Source organism: Juglans microcarpa x Juglans regia, chromosome 5S (genome assembly GCF_004785595.1).
Source record: "Juglans microcarpa x Juglans regia isolate MS1-56 chromosome 5S, Jm3101_v1.0, whole genome shotgun sequence".
NCBI lineage: Eukaryota > Viridiplantae > Streptophyta > Magnoliopsida > Fagales > Juglandaceae > Juglans > Juglans microcarpa x Juglans regia.
In genome coordinates, this window is record NC_054603.1 from 29,481,702 (window position 1) to 29,495,979 (window position 14,278).

General features: G+C 37.8%; 1 non-coding gene and 1 pseudogene across 1 annotated transcript; both read left to right on the forward strand.

The window, feature by feature from the left end:
- Positions 1 to 6,573: 6,573 nt before the first annotated feature.
- LOC121268732 lies at positions 6,574 to 6,680 on the forward strand. The gene has a single exon (XR_005941243.1). It is a non-coding gene; the product is annotated as a small nucleolar RNA R71 (small nucleolar RNA).
- Positions 6,681 to 10,095: 3,415 nt separating this feature from the next.
- LOC121268108 lies at positions 10,096 to 10,916 on the forward strand (annotated as a pseudogene).
- Positions 10,917 to 14,278: the final 3,362 nt, after the last annotated feature.

A 14,278-nucleotide genomic window follows, 5' to 3' on the forward strand; every position in this document is an offset into this window, starting at 1 on the left:
ACTGATTTATTTTTCGGGTATTTTGATTTGATAAGTTAAGGATATTTTCGAGTTTTTAAAGAATTTCTAATTTATGTTATTGAGAATTTTTTTGTTGTCTCATGGAGGAACTTATATATTTTGATTGATTAAATGGATTAGTACTTTATGGAATTTTATGAATTTTATAGTTGTGATATTTAAGTATTAAGAGTTAACTCTCCGGATCTCCGAAAACGGGACGTTATATAAACGGTATGAAAAAATCAATTTAAGCTTTTGCCCCTTGCAGGGAATGCTCCTCTTGCTCATGTAAGATTATGTCAAATCAGATCACCCTTATCATTTTATAAGTAAAAATATTCGAAGAAATCAGTATGCACTCATCATTTCAAATCCTCATTTCCCGCAGGATGAGGAAAAACCAAGTATCAACTACATTTCCAGTTTGAGTTTACTTCTCATCATCATATAATTTTTTTCCTGACTGGTTTCAGGAAATTGTTAATCCATCATTACCGGATTCCAGGAAAAATAAAAGAATCTATGAATTTCAGAAGTAAAAGGAGAAAAGTTCACCAAACCTTTTTTTTTTATTTATTTATTTAAAAAGATAAACACAAAATGCAGACTCTTACATGAGTCCCATTCAGAATTATCGTCTGATGTAACGTACTATGTTATATACCAACGAACACTAAGATGTTGTGGAACAAAACAAACAAGGTACATCGATTGCATGCGTGCACTACATAGACAAAATGACTTCATACCAGACTAAGAGCGGTAGTTCCAAGAAGCAACAGGTACACTTTCCCCTGAAAATATTCAAAGTGTTAGCTCTATAGTACCTGATCATATGTTCCACACATTTTCCTGCTAGAAGTTATGGGTCCAAACTTCAAAGATCCATAAACATGATTATAAAACATGACCATTGGTGGAAAATAAGGGCACCAGATATAATTGCTCTCCAAAACTTTCCTAGCAAAGAAGCCTTTCTGTTTAAGCATCAGACTGAATAACAGTAAAAACCTAAATGACTAGAATTGGAGATCACATAAAAAAATAGCAGCTAGCCCCCTTTTCCATTTCTGCATCTCAATCATTTCCAATTTCTCAATTTCTAAATATAAACTTACAACTATGTTTCACAATTATTTCCAAACATCGTCAACCCAATGCATGCTTCTTTTACTCTGTTTCAAAATTTCAACTTTCATAGTTGTTAATCAATTAGAACAAAGGGCAGCTGCGAATGTTATCCATCTATATGTTATTCTATGGAATAAGTCATAGTATATATGCCACATACTTGTGATTACAGCATGTAATCATCAGCCCACTCTCAAGTTAACTATCAAATTATATAATCTAAGAAATGTGTAATATTCTGAGTCAAGAAAAGACATGGTGAGTCTAAGATCATCCAAAATGATTTTAATGTCAAGAGTGAATTACTTCAGAAATGTTGAGAGCAATTTTGATGACCTTACCTTGTCTATGCAATTCTTGAACCCATTGTTTGGCTCGAGTGAATGTATCCTGAAGCCAATACATCATATAAATCATTAGGACTCAAAAAAATATTGCAAAGATAGGATAATGGAATCTGGTGTAACAGAGTACTGGATTAAAGAGAGAGCAAAAAAAATGGCTGTCCTTTAAATCAAAATTTGCTAAGAGTACTGGTTTCAAAATTTGCCTGTTTACTAGCAAGCTGTTGAAGCTAGCAACCCACAAGTGATCCAACACCAAATACTCCACTAGCCTGAAAGGAGCAATACAACCCCCTTATATATAATCCCTTGCAGAGTTCAGTAGGCAGCTTTGAATAATTAAGAAGTGGTAGCAACCAGTTTTCAACGCAAGGTTCCAAAATTTCCATATTAAGTAAATCACCATTTGAACTAACCTACTAAGATACATCACCTACATGCAAAAATAAATTATTGTAGGGGAATCATGACATCACTTGTTCATGAGTATTCCACTAGCACGAAGATCGCGTCTAGCTTTACTTTAGCAATGCCGTAAATCAACCACCATCCCATTCATACCATTTTTTATCTGAGATTTTAAGGTCATTTGGTACTCCTAATGTCACATATTAAGGTTGAATTAAAGAGATGAGATAAATGCAAACTAAGGGGCTAGAACTTAAGAAGAATCAGAGCTAAAGTTGCTGAATTTTCTGCACTAGCTTGTACAACCAATAAGTTAGTTGTAAGCCTGTTTCAAAATCTCACTCCTTCAACTATAATCCCAACTACACAAGCAATGAACTAGCGTTGAAGAAAAATTGAAAATAAGCATGATTTATGGGTAGACATAGCATAAAAACAGCAAGAGATAGATCTTGATAAACCAGAAAATTCTAAGAGAAAACTTACCAGAATGAAATCCTTAGTTGTTTACTTAGTTATTAGCTTGAGTAGAAGGTAAAAAAATACATACTGATCTCTACTAGTTTAACACATAAAAATGGAGGCCTAAACATAATTAAAAAGTGATTCAAACAGAGGAAGAAGTATGGTTAAAACTATAGCAGAACCTTTTTGTACTGTACAGCTTGGAACAAAACAAGGCAGAAAATCATCTCACCTCTTCAAGCAGTAGATTGCACGAATTATGCATGTTTCTACCTTCACTCCACTTCGTTACACACCCAACTAAAAAAGTATAAGGGGAAACATGTAAGGACAGATGAGGTTGGAAGACACCATGACAGAATCTGTTGCAGAAAATTTCAGAACTTGGAAGTGTGTTGCTGCTATCTTTTTAGGTGCTAGACGTGAGTTAAGAGAGGGGAAAATGATGGAGTTTTAATCTAAACTGAACTTAGTCTTCTTACAAATTAAATTTAAGCCAAAGTTCCAGCTTTGTAGAGCGAAGATATAAGCTAAAAATGAAGGGGAAACTGCTGCAGCACAAATAGAAAACATCACAGGTGGGTTTAATCCTATTTACAAATCATATTTTCCTTCCTTATGATCATCCACTCAAATACACAAGATATAGAAGAAAGATGTGAGAAAAGGAAGGTGAAACTCACAACATAAATTCTGGACAGCAGCAGATATTCAAAGAAAAGTTAAACATGGTTGTTGTTTGTGTGTATTGTGCAGGCTGCTGCTCTTGCTTATTACTTGAATTTCCACAAAAATAGAATACATAAATTATTTACCTCAGACTATAGCAGATGAGATTCAAAAGATTCTCTGTAAGTTTCCAATGCACCAAATGGAACAGAATAGATGTAACGCCCCGGTCCCGGAGGGGTCGGAGAGTTACTCCTCGTCGCTTAAAAACATGTCTCAACCATATAGTCATAGACTCCAAAATTCTCAATGACACATAAAACCCACTGTTTCTAATCAACTACTCCAATCTGATAAATTTAAATACCACAAAAATCTCAAATTAAACAACAACCTTCCAAAATACCAAGTCGACTAAGCAAAACAAAACTATTGAATAAAATCATCAATAACCAAAATACCATCTTTGTACTTAATCCACTATGCTCACGTAGCCTTATACATGATTTCTAATCTTGATCCCCAGTTGTACCATCAAAATTATCTGAAAAATGTTATGGAGATAAAGGGTGAGTTATCAACAACTCAGTAAGCAGAAGACATATACCAGTGTGCAAACATGAGCATTTATAGAGTACAGTATGCATAACAAAATATCTTTCAGAGTTATTATGCAAAGCAAAACATGTTTTCAAACGTAACAGAGTGATGGTTTTAAAACACACAAAACCCAGAGTATTTTGGCATAACATAACCTGAACATCATCATCACATCAAAACAGAAGATCTCACCAAGCTGAGGCCATGTTTAACCCCCGTGGTAGGGCTGTACTATCCCTAGTGGCTAAACTGGGCAGAGACAGAGATGAAATATTTCCCTTATTCTTCTCGGAGCTCCGAGTGTGCATATAGGAAAGACCACATAAAACCACTTTGCTTCCAAAGTGGGTGCACTCAGAGACAGAGAAGTTGGTACCAACCCAAACAGAGCAGAGCAAAGAATAACAAAGCAGAGCAGAGACAGAGTCAAATACAAAATCATTACACCATGCCAAAGGTTTTCAGATGCCATATCAGAACAAAATAGATAATCGAAACATATTCAAATCATTTTCACATACTGAAAACAAAATTCGGATCATCTTTCTAAATCATTGCACAATTTTTCAGATTTCAAAGACAGCATGACAAATATAGCTCATGTCAACAAAATGCATGTCAGAAAATAATTTTCCTTTTTCATACAAATTTCATGAGTAATGCAAATAAACGACCGATGTTGTTTTTCCCAAGTTCTCATTTCATAACAAAACATGCAAAATTTTCAGAAGTTCAAGCTCAGTCTCAATAATTCGTATAAAGCCTAGCATAGAAACCCCACTTACTTGGACTTTTTAGGTTTTTCGAATCTTTCCACAATCGTGCTAAAATGAATACAATCGTCACCTATATGGAATATTAAACGTTACTAAACTTCTACAATGACTGTTAAAACTTCCCATCTACTTAAATTTATACTACAGAAATAGTTTTAATAACTATCTAGTTATCAGAAATCTAATAAAGACTATTATCATTAAAAATAATCTTAACTTATCATAAAATAATTTTACCAAATATGGCAAAACAACTTAGATTCATTTTGAAAACTAACTTAATCATATTTAAAACTCAAATCTCTTGAAGATAACCCACTTTAAATAATACAATAATTAATAAGCCCATTTAAAATTGTTAATACAAAATCTATAAAATAAAACATCAAACAATTCAACTCATTTAAAACTAAACATCCTAAAGTAAGAAGAATTCAAAATAAATCGATGCGAAAGCCGATACTACTAAAATTATAAAATCACTTTGGTAATGTCATGAAACCACATGGGCATGTGGCCCACGACCCACCCATCACAGGTGTACTAGCATTGCGTATCAAAGTTGCATGAAAGAGGGACCTGCCGCACGAGACAAGGGAGAAGGCAATGCAACGTGGGTGGCTGAGTTGTGCTCGACGGCGGCAAGCGCGGCAATCTGGTGTGGCAGAAGAGCACAAAGAGAGGGAGAGAGTGAGAGAAAGATGTGAGAGAGAGAGAGAGAGATCACGACATAATAGGAAAGAACATTCACCGAGGGAGAGCAAGGAATATGGGAAGGTACAGGAGCTGGGCTGGTGAGATACAACCACGGCAGCCTCCTCCGTGGCAGGCGGTGGAGTTTAGAGAGAGGGAGAGAACATGAAGACCATGCCGACAGGGAGTAATCGAGAGGGGTGAAGGCGCTGTGATGGAGGCGCACGACGAATACAGGTTAGGTATGGTGGTTCGGGGTGGTGCAAGGTGCGTGTCACAAGGGTGCTACTCGGTGATGCATAGTGGTACGTGAGGAGATGTGCAGCATGCTTATGGCAGCGTTGCTCTATTCTATGGGCTTAAATCAGAGTAGTTTTGGTTTCTGCTTCACACAAAGGTTGGTAATGGTTGGTTGGGCACGACGAAGCTTCGGTGTCTTAGGGTTCTGGATGCAAGGTTGAGGTGGCTTGTCGCCGACTATTAAAGTGTGCGCAGCGGTTGGTTATCTATTTTATTTTTCTTTAATCTTTGCAGAAAATGAACTGGTAGATCACAAATTGAAGGAGAATAAGTTTCAAAAGTAAACTCCCTGGATTTCTTGGATTTTGCAGTCCCTTTATTCTCTCTAGTCTTCTCAGCTTACTGGTCGGTCGCCTCCCAATCGATTTCTTTCACCTCGTCCTCGGTTTTCTTCTTCTCGGTCTCCACATTTTCAGTTTCTGCATCTCGCTCTGTACTTATTATTTGTGCCTGGACATATGTCCGCCCACTTCACAATGCTATAGCTTTGATATGCTCATTCGGATTGGTTACAGTATTGCTCGGTAAAGTCCTTGTTGTCCTCTCGGTAAGCATGTTGGAGAGCTAACTGATTTGGGCCTCAAGATTGTGGATGGATGCCGAGTTGTTTTGGATCTCCATATCACTGTTTTGCATGTATTGCATGAACATATCCTCAAGTGATGGCTTCTTCTCTTGCTGTGAAAACTATTAAGGTGGTCTAACCGGCCCTTGGTTATTGCTCGATAAAAAGTTAGGGTGATTTCTCCATTCGGGATTGAACGTGTTTAAATAAGGATTGTTTTGACATTTGAAATTGGACACGTAATGGGCTTGTTCTTGACTCAGTTGGACAAAAGGATTCCCCACTTGGCAATCTACACTTGAATGATTTCCTACACAATGATCACAAACAACATTAGTTTGAATAGCATTAACGTTCATCTTACCTAGTTGTTGTGAAAGATTTGCCATTTGCGCCGCCAGTGTGGTAATAGAATCAAGCTCAAAAAATCCAACCGCCTTTTTTGGCATTGCTCTCTCAGCAGAGCATTGATAATTGTTGGACGTCAATTTTTCTAGAAGTCCATAGGTGGGCATCATGGGTCTTACTCATTAATGCTCCTCCAGCAGCCGCATCAACCACAGATCGATTTGTGGGTCCCAAACCATCGTAGAATGTCTATACTTGAAGCCAGGTGGGGAGGTCATGATGTGGACACTTGTGCAATAAGTTTTTGTATCTCTTTCACACCTCATACAATGATTCACCCTCAAATTGGGCGAAGGTAGTAATATCATTCCTTAATTTCGTTGTCTTGGCCCGAGGGAAATACTTTGCTAAAAATTTTATTGCCAACTCCTCTCAGGTGGTGATGAGGCCGAGCAGTAAAGAATTCAACCAAATTTTTGCTTTTTCCCTATGTGAAAAAGGAAAAAATCTCAATCGGATTACATCATCTGTCACTCCGTTGTCTTTAAAAGTATCACAAATTTTCAGAAAATTTGTAATATGGACATTAGGATCCTCTTGTGATAGCCCCCAAAACATAACGGTTGTTGAATCATTTGAATGATTGTCGACTTGATCTCGAAGGCATTGGCTTATATAGCTGGTCACCTTATACTGGACGTCACCTCATTGACCGAGGGCATCGCATAGTCTCTTAATACTTTGTGCTCCTGGTCAGTCAAATTACCTTTATAGGTGGCGACCTCTTTCTTTTTTCTCTTTATTGATCCGATGTAAGGTCCTTTCAATCCCAAGATCGAAAAGTGTATGCTCTAACGATCTAGATCAGTGCATGCACTTCTGATTCCTGAAAAGAAAAAGATCAAACTGAGATAAAATTAAATCTTTTTTTTTAAATAAATAAAATAAAATCTAAAGTAGTAAAAATCTAGCTGGTATCAATATCAATAACAAATAATTACTTCCCGGCAACGGCGCCAAAAACTTGTTCGCATAAAAATATATATGCAAGTACACAGAATCGTATTAAGTAGTAAAGTGTTTTAAAGAAAATGGATATCGAACCCACAAGGAATAATTATGCTATTGAGTATTGAAATTGACTAAATTAATTACTATTTGAAGAGTGGATTATCTAAATTAAACAGAAAAAAAAAAAAAAAACTTTAAAATTAAGATTTTTAAAAATAATAAGAATAGATCTAGAGCATTTGACTTCACCTAGCAAATCTCACACAGTTTATTCTTCCTTGTTATAGAATCTCAATTATCTCAAATTGATAATAAAAATCGCTTAACTATTCAATATTTTCTCTCGAACAATATTAAAAATATCTCCAACTAATAACTCTATATCTCTATGTGAATTTAACTAATTGGACACTCATTAAATTGTTTGAATTTTTCTTGAAAATCACACTAGTCACCGTAAATCATATCTGCTTTCAATCAACTAATAGTGTTTAATCCTAGAACTTTAATAACACTCAATTATGGACATATTGAAAATAAAATAAATTGGAATATAAATTGTGTGTTCGGTGTTAGGCTACATCAAAGCTCTAAAAAATAAAATTAGTTCATAATGGAATTAAAAAGAATAAAACCGATGTTCTTTGTCGAAGTCGGTTGATGAAGCATACAGCTCTCGCCTCTGCCCTCCAGTTCCACCTTCTCAAACAAAAACTTCAAAAATAAATTCTGGAACTCTAAACTCAGACTCAAAAACATAAACATTCTCAACTCTGATTCAGAACTCAAAAACCCCCTATTCATCCCACAAGTTGAGATTAAATAGATGTCGAAATTCAAATATGAAAACAAGATAACTGTGGCTACAATCTAGCCTAAAAATCTGGAAAATAATTTCTAAAGATAGATGTTAACATAAAAAGAAATTATCCCAAGAATAATGGGATTATCTAAAATGGAAGATTCAGTGATATGCGACTTGAATTGCGGATTTAGGAGGATTTAGTCTCCAATAGATTGATTTTAGAACTCGGATTTGGTGTTCAGCAGCAAATTGATCCCGGTTTGGAGAAATTATCCCATCGAGTTGATGTCGTGTGCGCTGAATATAACTGGCGTGGAGCTCACAAGTGAACGGGCGTGGAGGTCACAAGTGAATGGGCATGGAGGTCACAAGGACTACACGGCCCTCTCCTCGCCTACCGAGTGGAAAGACTCCCGATCGGGATGAAAGACTACTCTCGTCTTTTCTAGTTGTTACCCACGATATCGTTTAGGTTGGTTTTTTAAGTTGGTTGTTTAGATTAGTCACCCAATCTAACCGCCGAGAGTCTTGTCGCTAAGTTTTCGGGCCTTTTGGTCGCAAGTCTCCTCGCCTACCGAGTGGTAAATCTTCACGCCTTTGGGCGAGAAAAATCTCTTTGCTGCCCACAGGACAAGGCTCCTTGCCTAATTCTCATCAGCTCTCTTCAGATCTCGTTGCCTCTCATCGGTCTAGATCTGTAACCTCTTCTTTTGTACCAAAATGTTCTCATTTTGCACTAAATCTTCTCATACCTTCAAATCCAGAAAAATAAATAAAAATATGTAAAAATGAAATAAAATCAATAGTATTGATCGGAAAATGACACTTTTCATAGATAAAAGAGTGATAAAAATCACATTAAAATAACACTTATCAATAACCGAAACACATCTTTAGGAAATACCTATGGATATTTATTCACTATATGAATATCATCTAACTCCAATTCTTGTTTCATCCACCACGTAGGCCAAGTATCTCTGACACCTATCACGTATTAAATTACCAACCTGGACAGCAAATATAACTGGTGGAAGGGCACGCACTCTGGATCCCATAAACCGAAACTCCTCGACCTCTGGAGGTTTGAACACCACCTCCGTCTTAAAACAATCAATACTGGCATAACTGGAAGCTAATCAATCCATTCTCAATATCACATCAAACCCAATCATAGAAAAAACTATCAGGTTAGCTAGTATTTCCCTCCCACTAATTGTTATTGGACATCTATGCAAAATCTTGTTGCAGGTCACTAAATCTCCTGTTAGGGTTGAGACCAGTAAGTTGTAATCCATCCTTTCAGCTTCAACAGAACAAAACTTGGCATAATCCATTGAAAATAAACGAGTGGGTAAACCCCTAGTCAAACAAAATAGTAGCTTTATTAAAGAAAAGAGGAAGAATTCCAGTGATTACGTCAATATAATCCATAGAGACAAATAAATGAGTAGTCCTAAATGTTAACAACATAGTACTCAATTGAAGAAATGGAGAAAATATACTTGTAATTACATCATTATTACCCTCCGCTTTCCCATGCCTCAAAGCAAACACTCGTGCTGCCACATTTCTGTGCTGGTTGTTACCCTGGTTTATCGGCCTAGCTTTGAGGTGTGTTGGGCTTCTTTTTGTCCTCCGTAAGTAATGGACATTCTGTAATGAAATGACCAACCCACCGGAAACCATGTTTGTTTGTTTTTCTTTATCCGTGGTGAGGTAAGGAAGGACGCATGACATGCATTTGTTTTTGTTATACAGCTTGTTTCCAGCTTGTTTCCCAAGTATATCTGACCATCAGTACTGCAAGTCATGTTCATGTACCGGCAACTACGGCCACCACCCACATTTAAAATTTATTGCGACTGTAGAACCTTATTGGCCAAGTAACCGTTGAGATATATGGCTTGGCTTTATCTATAAAATAGGATCAAGAAACCCAGAAAGAACAGTATCTGAAAACTCGGCATTATTATTGACTTGGATTAACTCGGAAGATCTAAGTTCCATTATGGCCGAAGAAGTCTTGCTGTTTAGTGTGTGGGGAAGCCCTTTTAGTCGAAGAGTAGAGATGGCTCTAAAACTGAAAGGAATCCAATACAAATATTTTCAAAAGAGTTAACCAACAAGAGTCCTGCCCTTCTCAAATACAACCCCATTCACAAGAAAATTCCGGTGCTGGTACACAATGGAAAGCCTATAGCTGAGTCCCAGGTTATTCTGGAATACATCGATGAGACCTGGAAAGGCTATCCCATATTTCCCAAAGATCCCTACGAGAGAGCCAACGCACGTTTCTGGGCCAAATTCATTGACGAAAAGGTAGATCATATATATCTTTTTTCCTTCTTGGAATGTTAATGGTGCCGTTATATATTCAGAATATTCTCTTTAATTATCTACTTTTGCAGTGTTTGCCTGGCATACACAATGCTCTCTGGGGTGAAGAGAAACAGCATGAGAATGCTGTAAAAGAAGCATGTGAACTTCTAAAGCATCTGGAAAACGAGATCGGAGAAAATAAGTATTTTGGAGGAGAGGCGATTGGATTTGTAGACATTGTTGCTAGCATCATAGGGTTTTGGTTGGGAATATTTGAAGAAGCTTCAGATACAAAGTTGTTGACAAGAGAGGAATTTCCCAAACTTAGGAACTGGGCTGATGTGTTCGTGAGCAGCAGTGGCATCAAAGAAAACCTTCCTCCCAGAGACAAACAAATCGCCTATTTACGAAGTCGCTCTGGGACACGTACTGATGCCTCCAAATAGAAGAAGAAGAAGTTGAAGAAGACCGCTTCGTACGTGACATGCACTCGCAGTAGTGAAAAAAGATAATACTAGATCAGCGACCCCGCTCCAATTTTATATATATATATATATATATATATATAGATTTTTTTAACCTTTTTAAATATTTTTAAAAAATAAAAAAATATATTAGTCTCCTCGTAGTTCCTGCTGAAATTTTTTTTAATCAAAAAATTATATTTCTGTCCGTATTTCATGTAATGTAATCTATCCGTACGTGTCACAGTCCAAGTACTTGTGTAAGGTTTGTTATTTTTATGTAGGTGTCGTTTGGATTCGAAGATGAGTTGAGATGAGTTGTGAATAGTAGTAAGATTTGTAAATTAAAGTTGATGAATAGTAGTGAATAATAGTGAGATGAGTTGAGATGAATTGAGATGAATTGTGAATCCAAACAGGCCGTAATGTTTTCTTTTAAGCATTTTCATGTAATTCGTTAACATGTCGCTATCTATTTATCTTTTGTGCCTTTTTTTTTTTAATAGCGAGTTGCTATTTATCATTAATGGTTTTATTAAGAAAAATGTTTGGCTCATTTTTCTATAAAATAAAGTTTTTAAATTGACATAATTTATTGTAGTACATCAAATTGTAAAAAAATTTTTAGTATAAAAAAATAAAAAATAAAAAAACCTAACGTATATCTTGATATTTATTGTTATTATTTGTATAGTTTTTTACAATATATCTAATGGTTAATAAATATCTAACTTACTTGGATCCTCGTATTTAACTCAACTTTGTCCTATTGAATAAAATTACGTATGAGAAGTTGTATCAAATAATTGTCCGCACATAGATAATAACACCTGCAATTAAAGCGATATTGTAGAAAGAGAACCTCCAACTTCTCTCTAGAAACTTCCTCACTCTGGGTGGTGGGAGCTTTAGCTCCTCCCCCCTCACTTCCTTTCTTGCCCTTATTTTTCAGTCTGTATTTTTTTTTATGTATTTTTTTCAAGTCTAATAAAGGAGGAACACTCTCCTAAGATCCCAGTCTCAACAAATTTTTCATATATGCTCTCCTTCTAGATTTCTAAGGAAATCCTCAAAACTCCTCATGCACAAAACCCCTGACCCAACCCACAACCTACAGATCCAAAAGGACCAGGATGGATGGTGTGCCGCCTGGTGGTGCTTATGTGATGGGTGGCCGATGCTTGTGCCAGTCGTGCTGCCTAGGTGTGCCGCCTGGTGCACTTCAGGGTGGACGAAGCCAGTGCTGGGCGAGAGGGACAGTGGAGGATGTAATGGACGTTGCTCGTGGGACTGGTGGTTGGTGCTTGTGCGAAGGTGGAGGGGATCGGCATGAGCAAATCTGGCCGCCTGTACAGGTGGCGATGGCGGTGGTCAAAAGTTGGTGAGCGCGAGGGATGGTGGCAATGCGTTGGGCGCAAGGTGCTCATGCGAAAGGTGCTTGTGTGGTGGCGTTGGTTGGTGGAAGGGAGACTCGCCGGTGCTCGTGCGGAGGTGGGAGACTCGCCAATGCTCGTGCGGAGTGGCAGATACAGTAGGGGCGGAGGGGGGTCACGGGTAGCGAGGGTTGGTGGCAGTGCGAGAAGGATAGTAGGGGAACTCCCTCCGCTTTGGAGGATGGGGTTGGTTAGTTTCCTTCTCCTCCTTTTGCAGGATGACGATGTTCGGATACCATTTTCCTCCTAGGAGGTGGGTGATGGTTAGCTCTGTTTTTTACAAAGGATGATACTCTCAATTGAGAGTTTTTTATAAGTTTAGACAATGCCCTTCGCCAACATGTGCATGTAGGGAAGCTTCCAACAGATATGTAGTTTGGCTTATAATCTGAGTTTTTCTCAGTATTGACCAGTCACAGCTATAACTTCCTTCATTAACGAAATGAAGTTTATTTCCCATCAAAAAAATAAAAATAATAATTGTCCACACATCAAATAATTTCCGCTGACTTGATTGGATTGGATAGAATAGGGTTAAGCCCTTTTTTCTTTCGGGAGGGTTTACCGAAAAGTTGACTTTGATGCACTGGTCTAAAAAAGTTGACTTTTAGGGTCCTTGATGGGCATGAAAAAAGTTGACACCACCTGCGACCCTAGCTCATGGTGGCATCCGGTTGCTTCTCCAGCTCTTGGGTGGTCAGCGGGATGGCTCCCGTTGGCCCCACAGGCAAGCGAGGTCGTTCGCGAGGGGTAGTCGGCAACCGCCCTGCCACCACATGCTTACGCCCATTACGTATAGCGGGTTACATGTTGTATGCACTATGCACTTATGTGCATAGTGTTCCTATCCATATCCCAGTGCTCCACTATGCATGGCATGCACAATGGGTGCACGTGCTATGCATACTGTGCAATTAAGTGCACAATGTACTTGGGGCGAAGATCTTTTCTTCACCAAGGAACTTGTTGGGTGCATGTGTTTTATGCCCAGTAAGTGCACAGTGTTCTCAACATTATGGGTGAGGAACAATGCACGATTCCCTTTTTTTTTTTGTAATAGTGTTATACAAAGTGATAAAAATAATGATAGATGAAAAGGTGAGGGAAATCTTATCTGCTCATTCAGAGATGACTTCAAAAGCAAAAAAATCTTTCTTCTTCCACTTCCGGTGTAGAAAACAAATTGGATCTCACATACAGTGCCAACTTTTAAGTTGTGTTTTGTAATCACCTGGCTAGAAAGGAGAAAAAGTCATTCCCGACCCACAGGTGACTCGGGCCTTGGTCGATGTCTTTAGAAGCCCACGAGGGCAGTCAAAATGGACAGCAACAGTGTCCATACGTGCATCCATTGCAATAAATAGAAAATAAATACAACAAATATAAATAGAGAATGAGACACACAGATTTACGTGGTTGGGAACAAGACCTACTTCCACAGGTCATTTGGAGAATACACTATAAATGGAAGTATTTTACAATTTCCTATGGTCACTCGTATCTTACTGTCCAAATGGGGTCAATGGCCCTTAAGTCTTTAAGGAAATAATAAAACTGAAACTCCAGTCTAGATGTTGAAGAAACTCTAGCACCTAGTTGCCTAGAAATCCCCTTCTCTCAGCCAACCTAATCCCTTTTATTGGTCTCAATCAGTGGTAGGTGAAGAACTCAACATTAAGTCATTTCGTTGTCCTCTTTTACGTGCCTAACTCTCTTTCTCTCTCTTTTTCCCTTTTTTTCCGTCACTTCCCCATTTTCCTTTGTCTTCCCCTTGACTTCCCTTGTCTCTTGTCCTCATATCCTCCTCTCTTACTTCCTTTATGATGAAATCTCTCCTTTGAGCCGAGCCTATGGTGCCATATGGGCCAAGGATATTTTACCCCTTCTGCACACAATTGCCAATGAAGGGAGCTTTAGAATCTAATAGAAAGGGCCAATAAT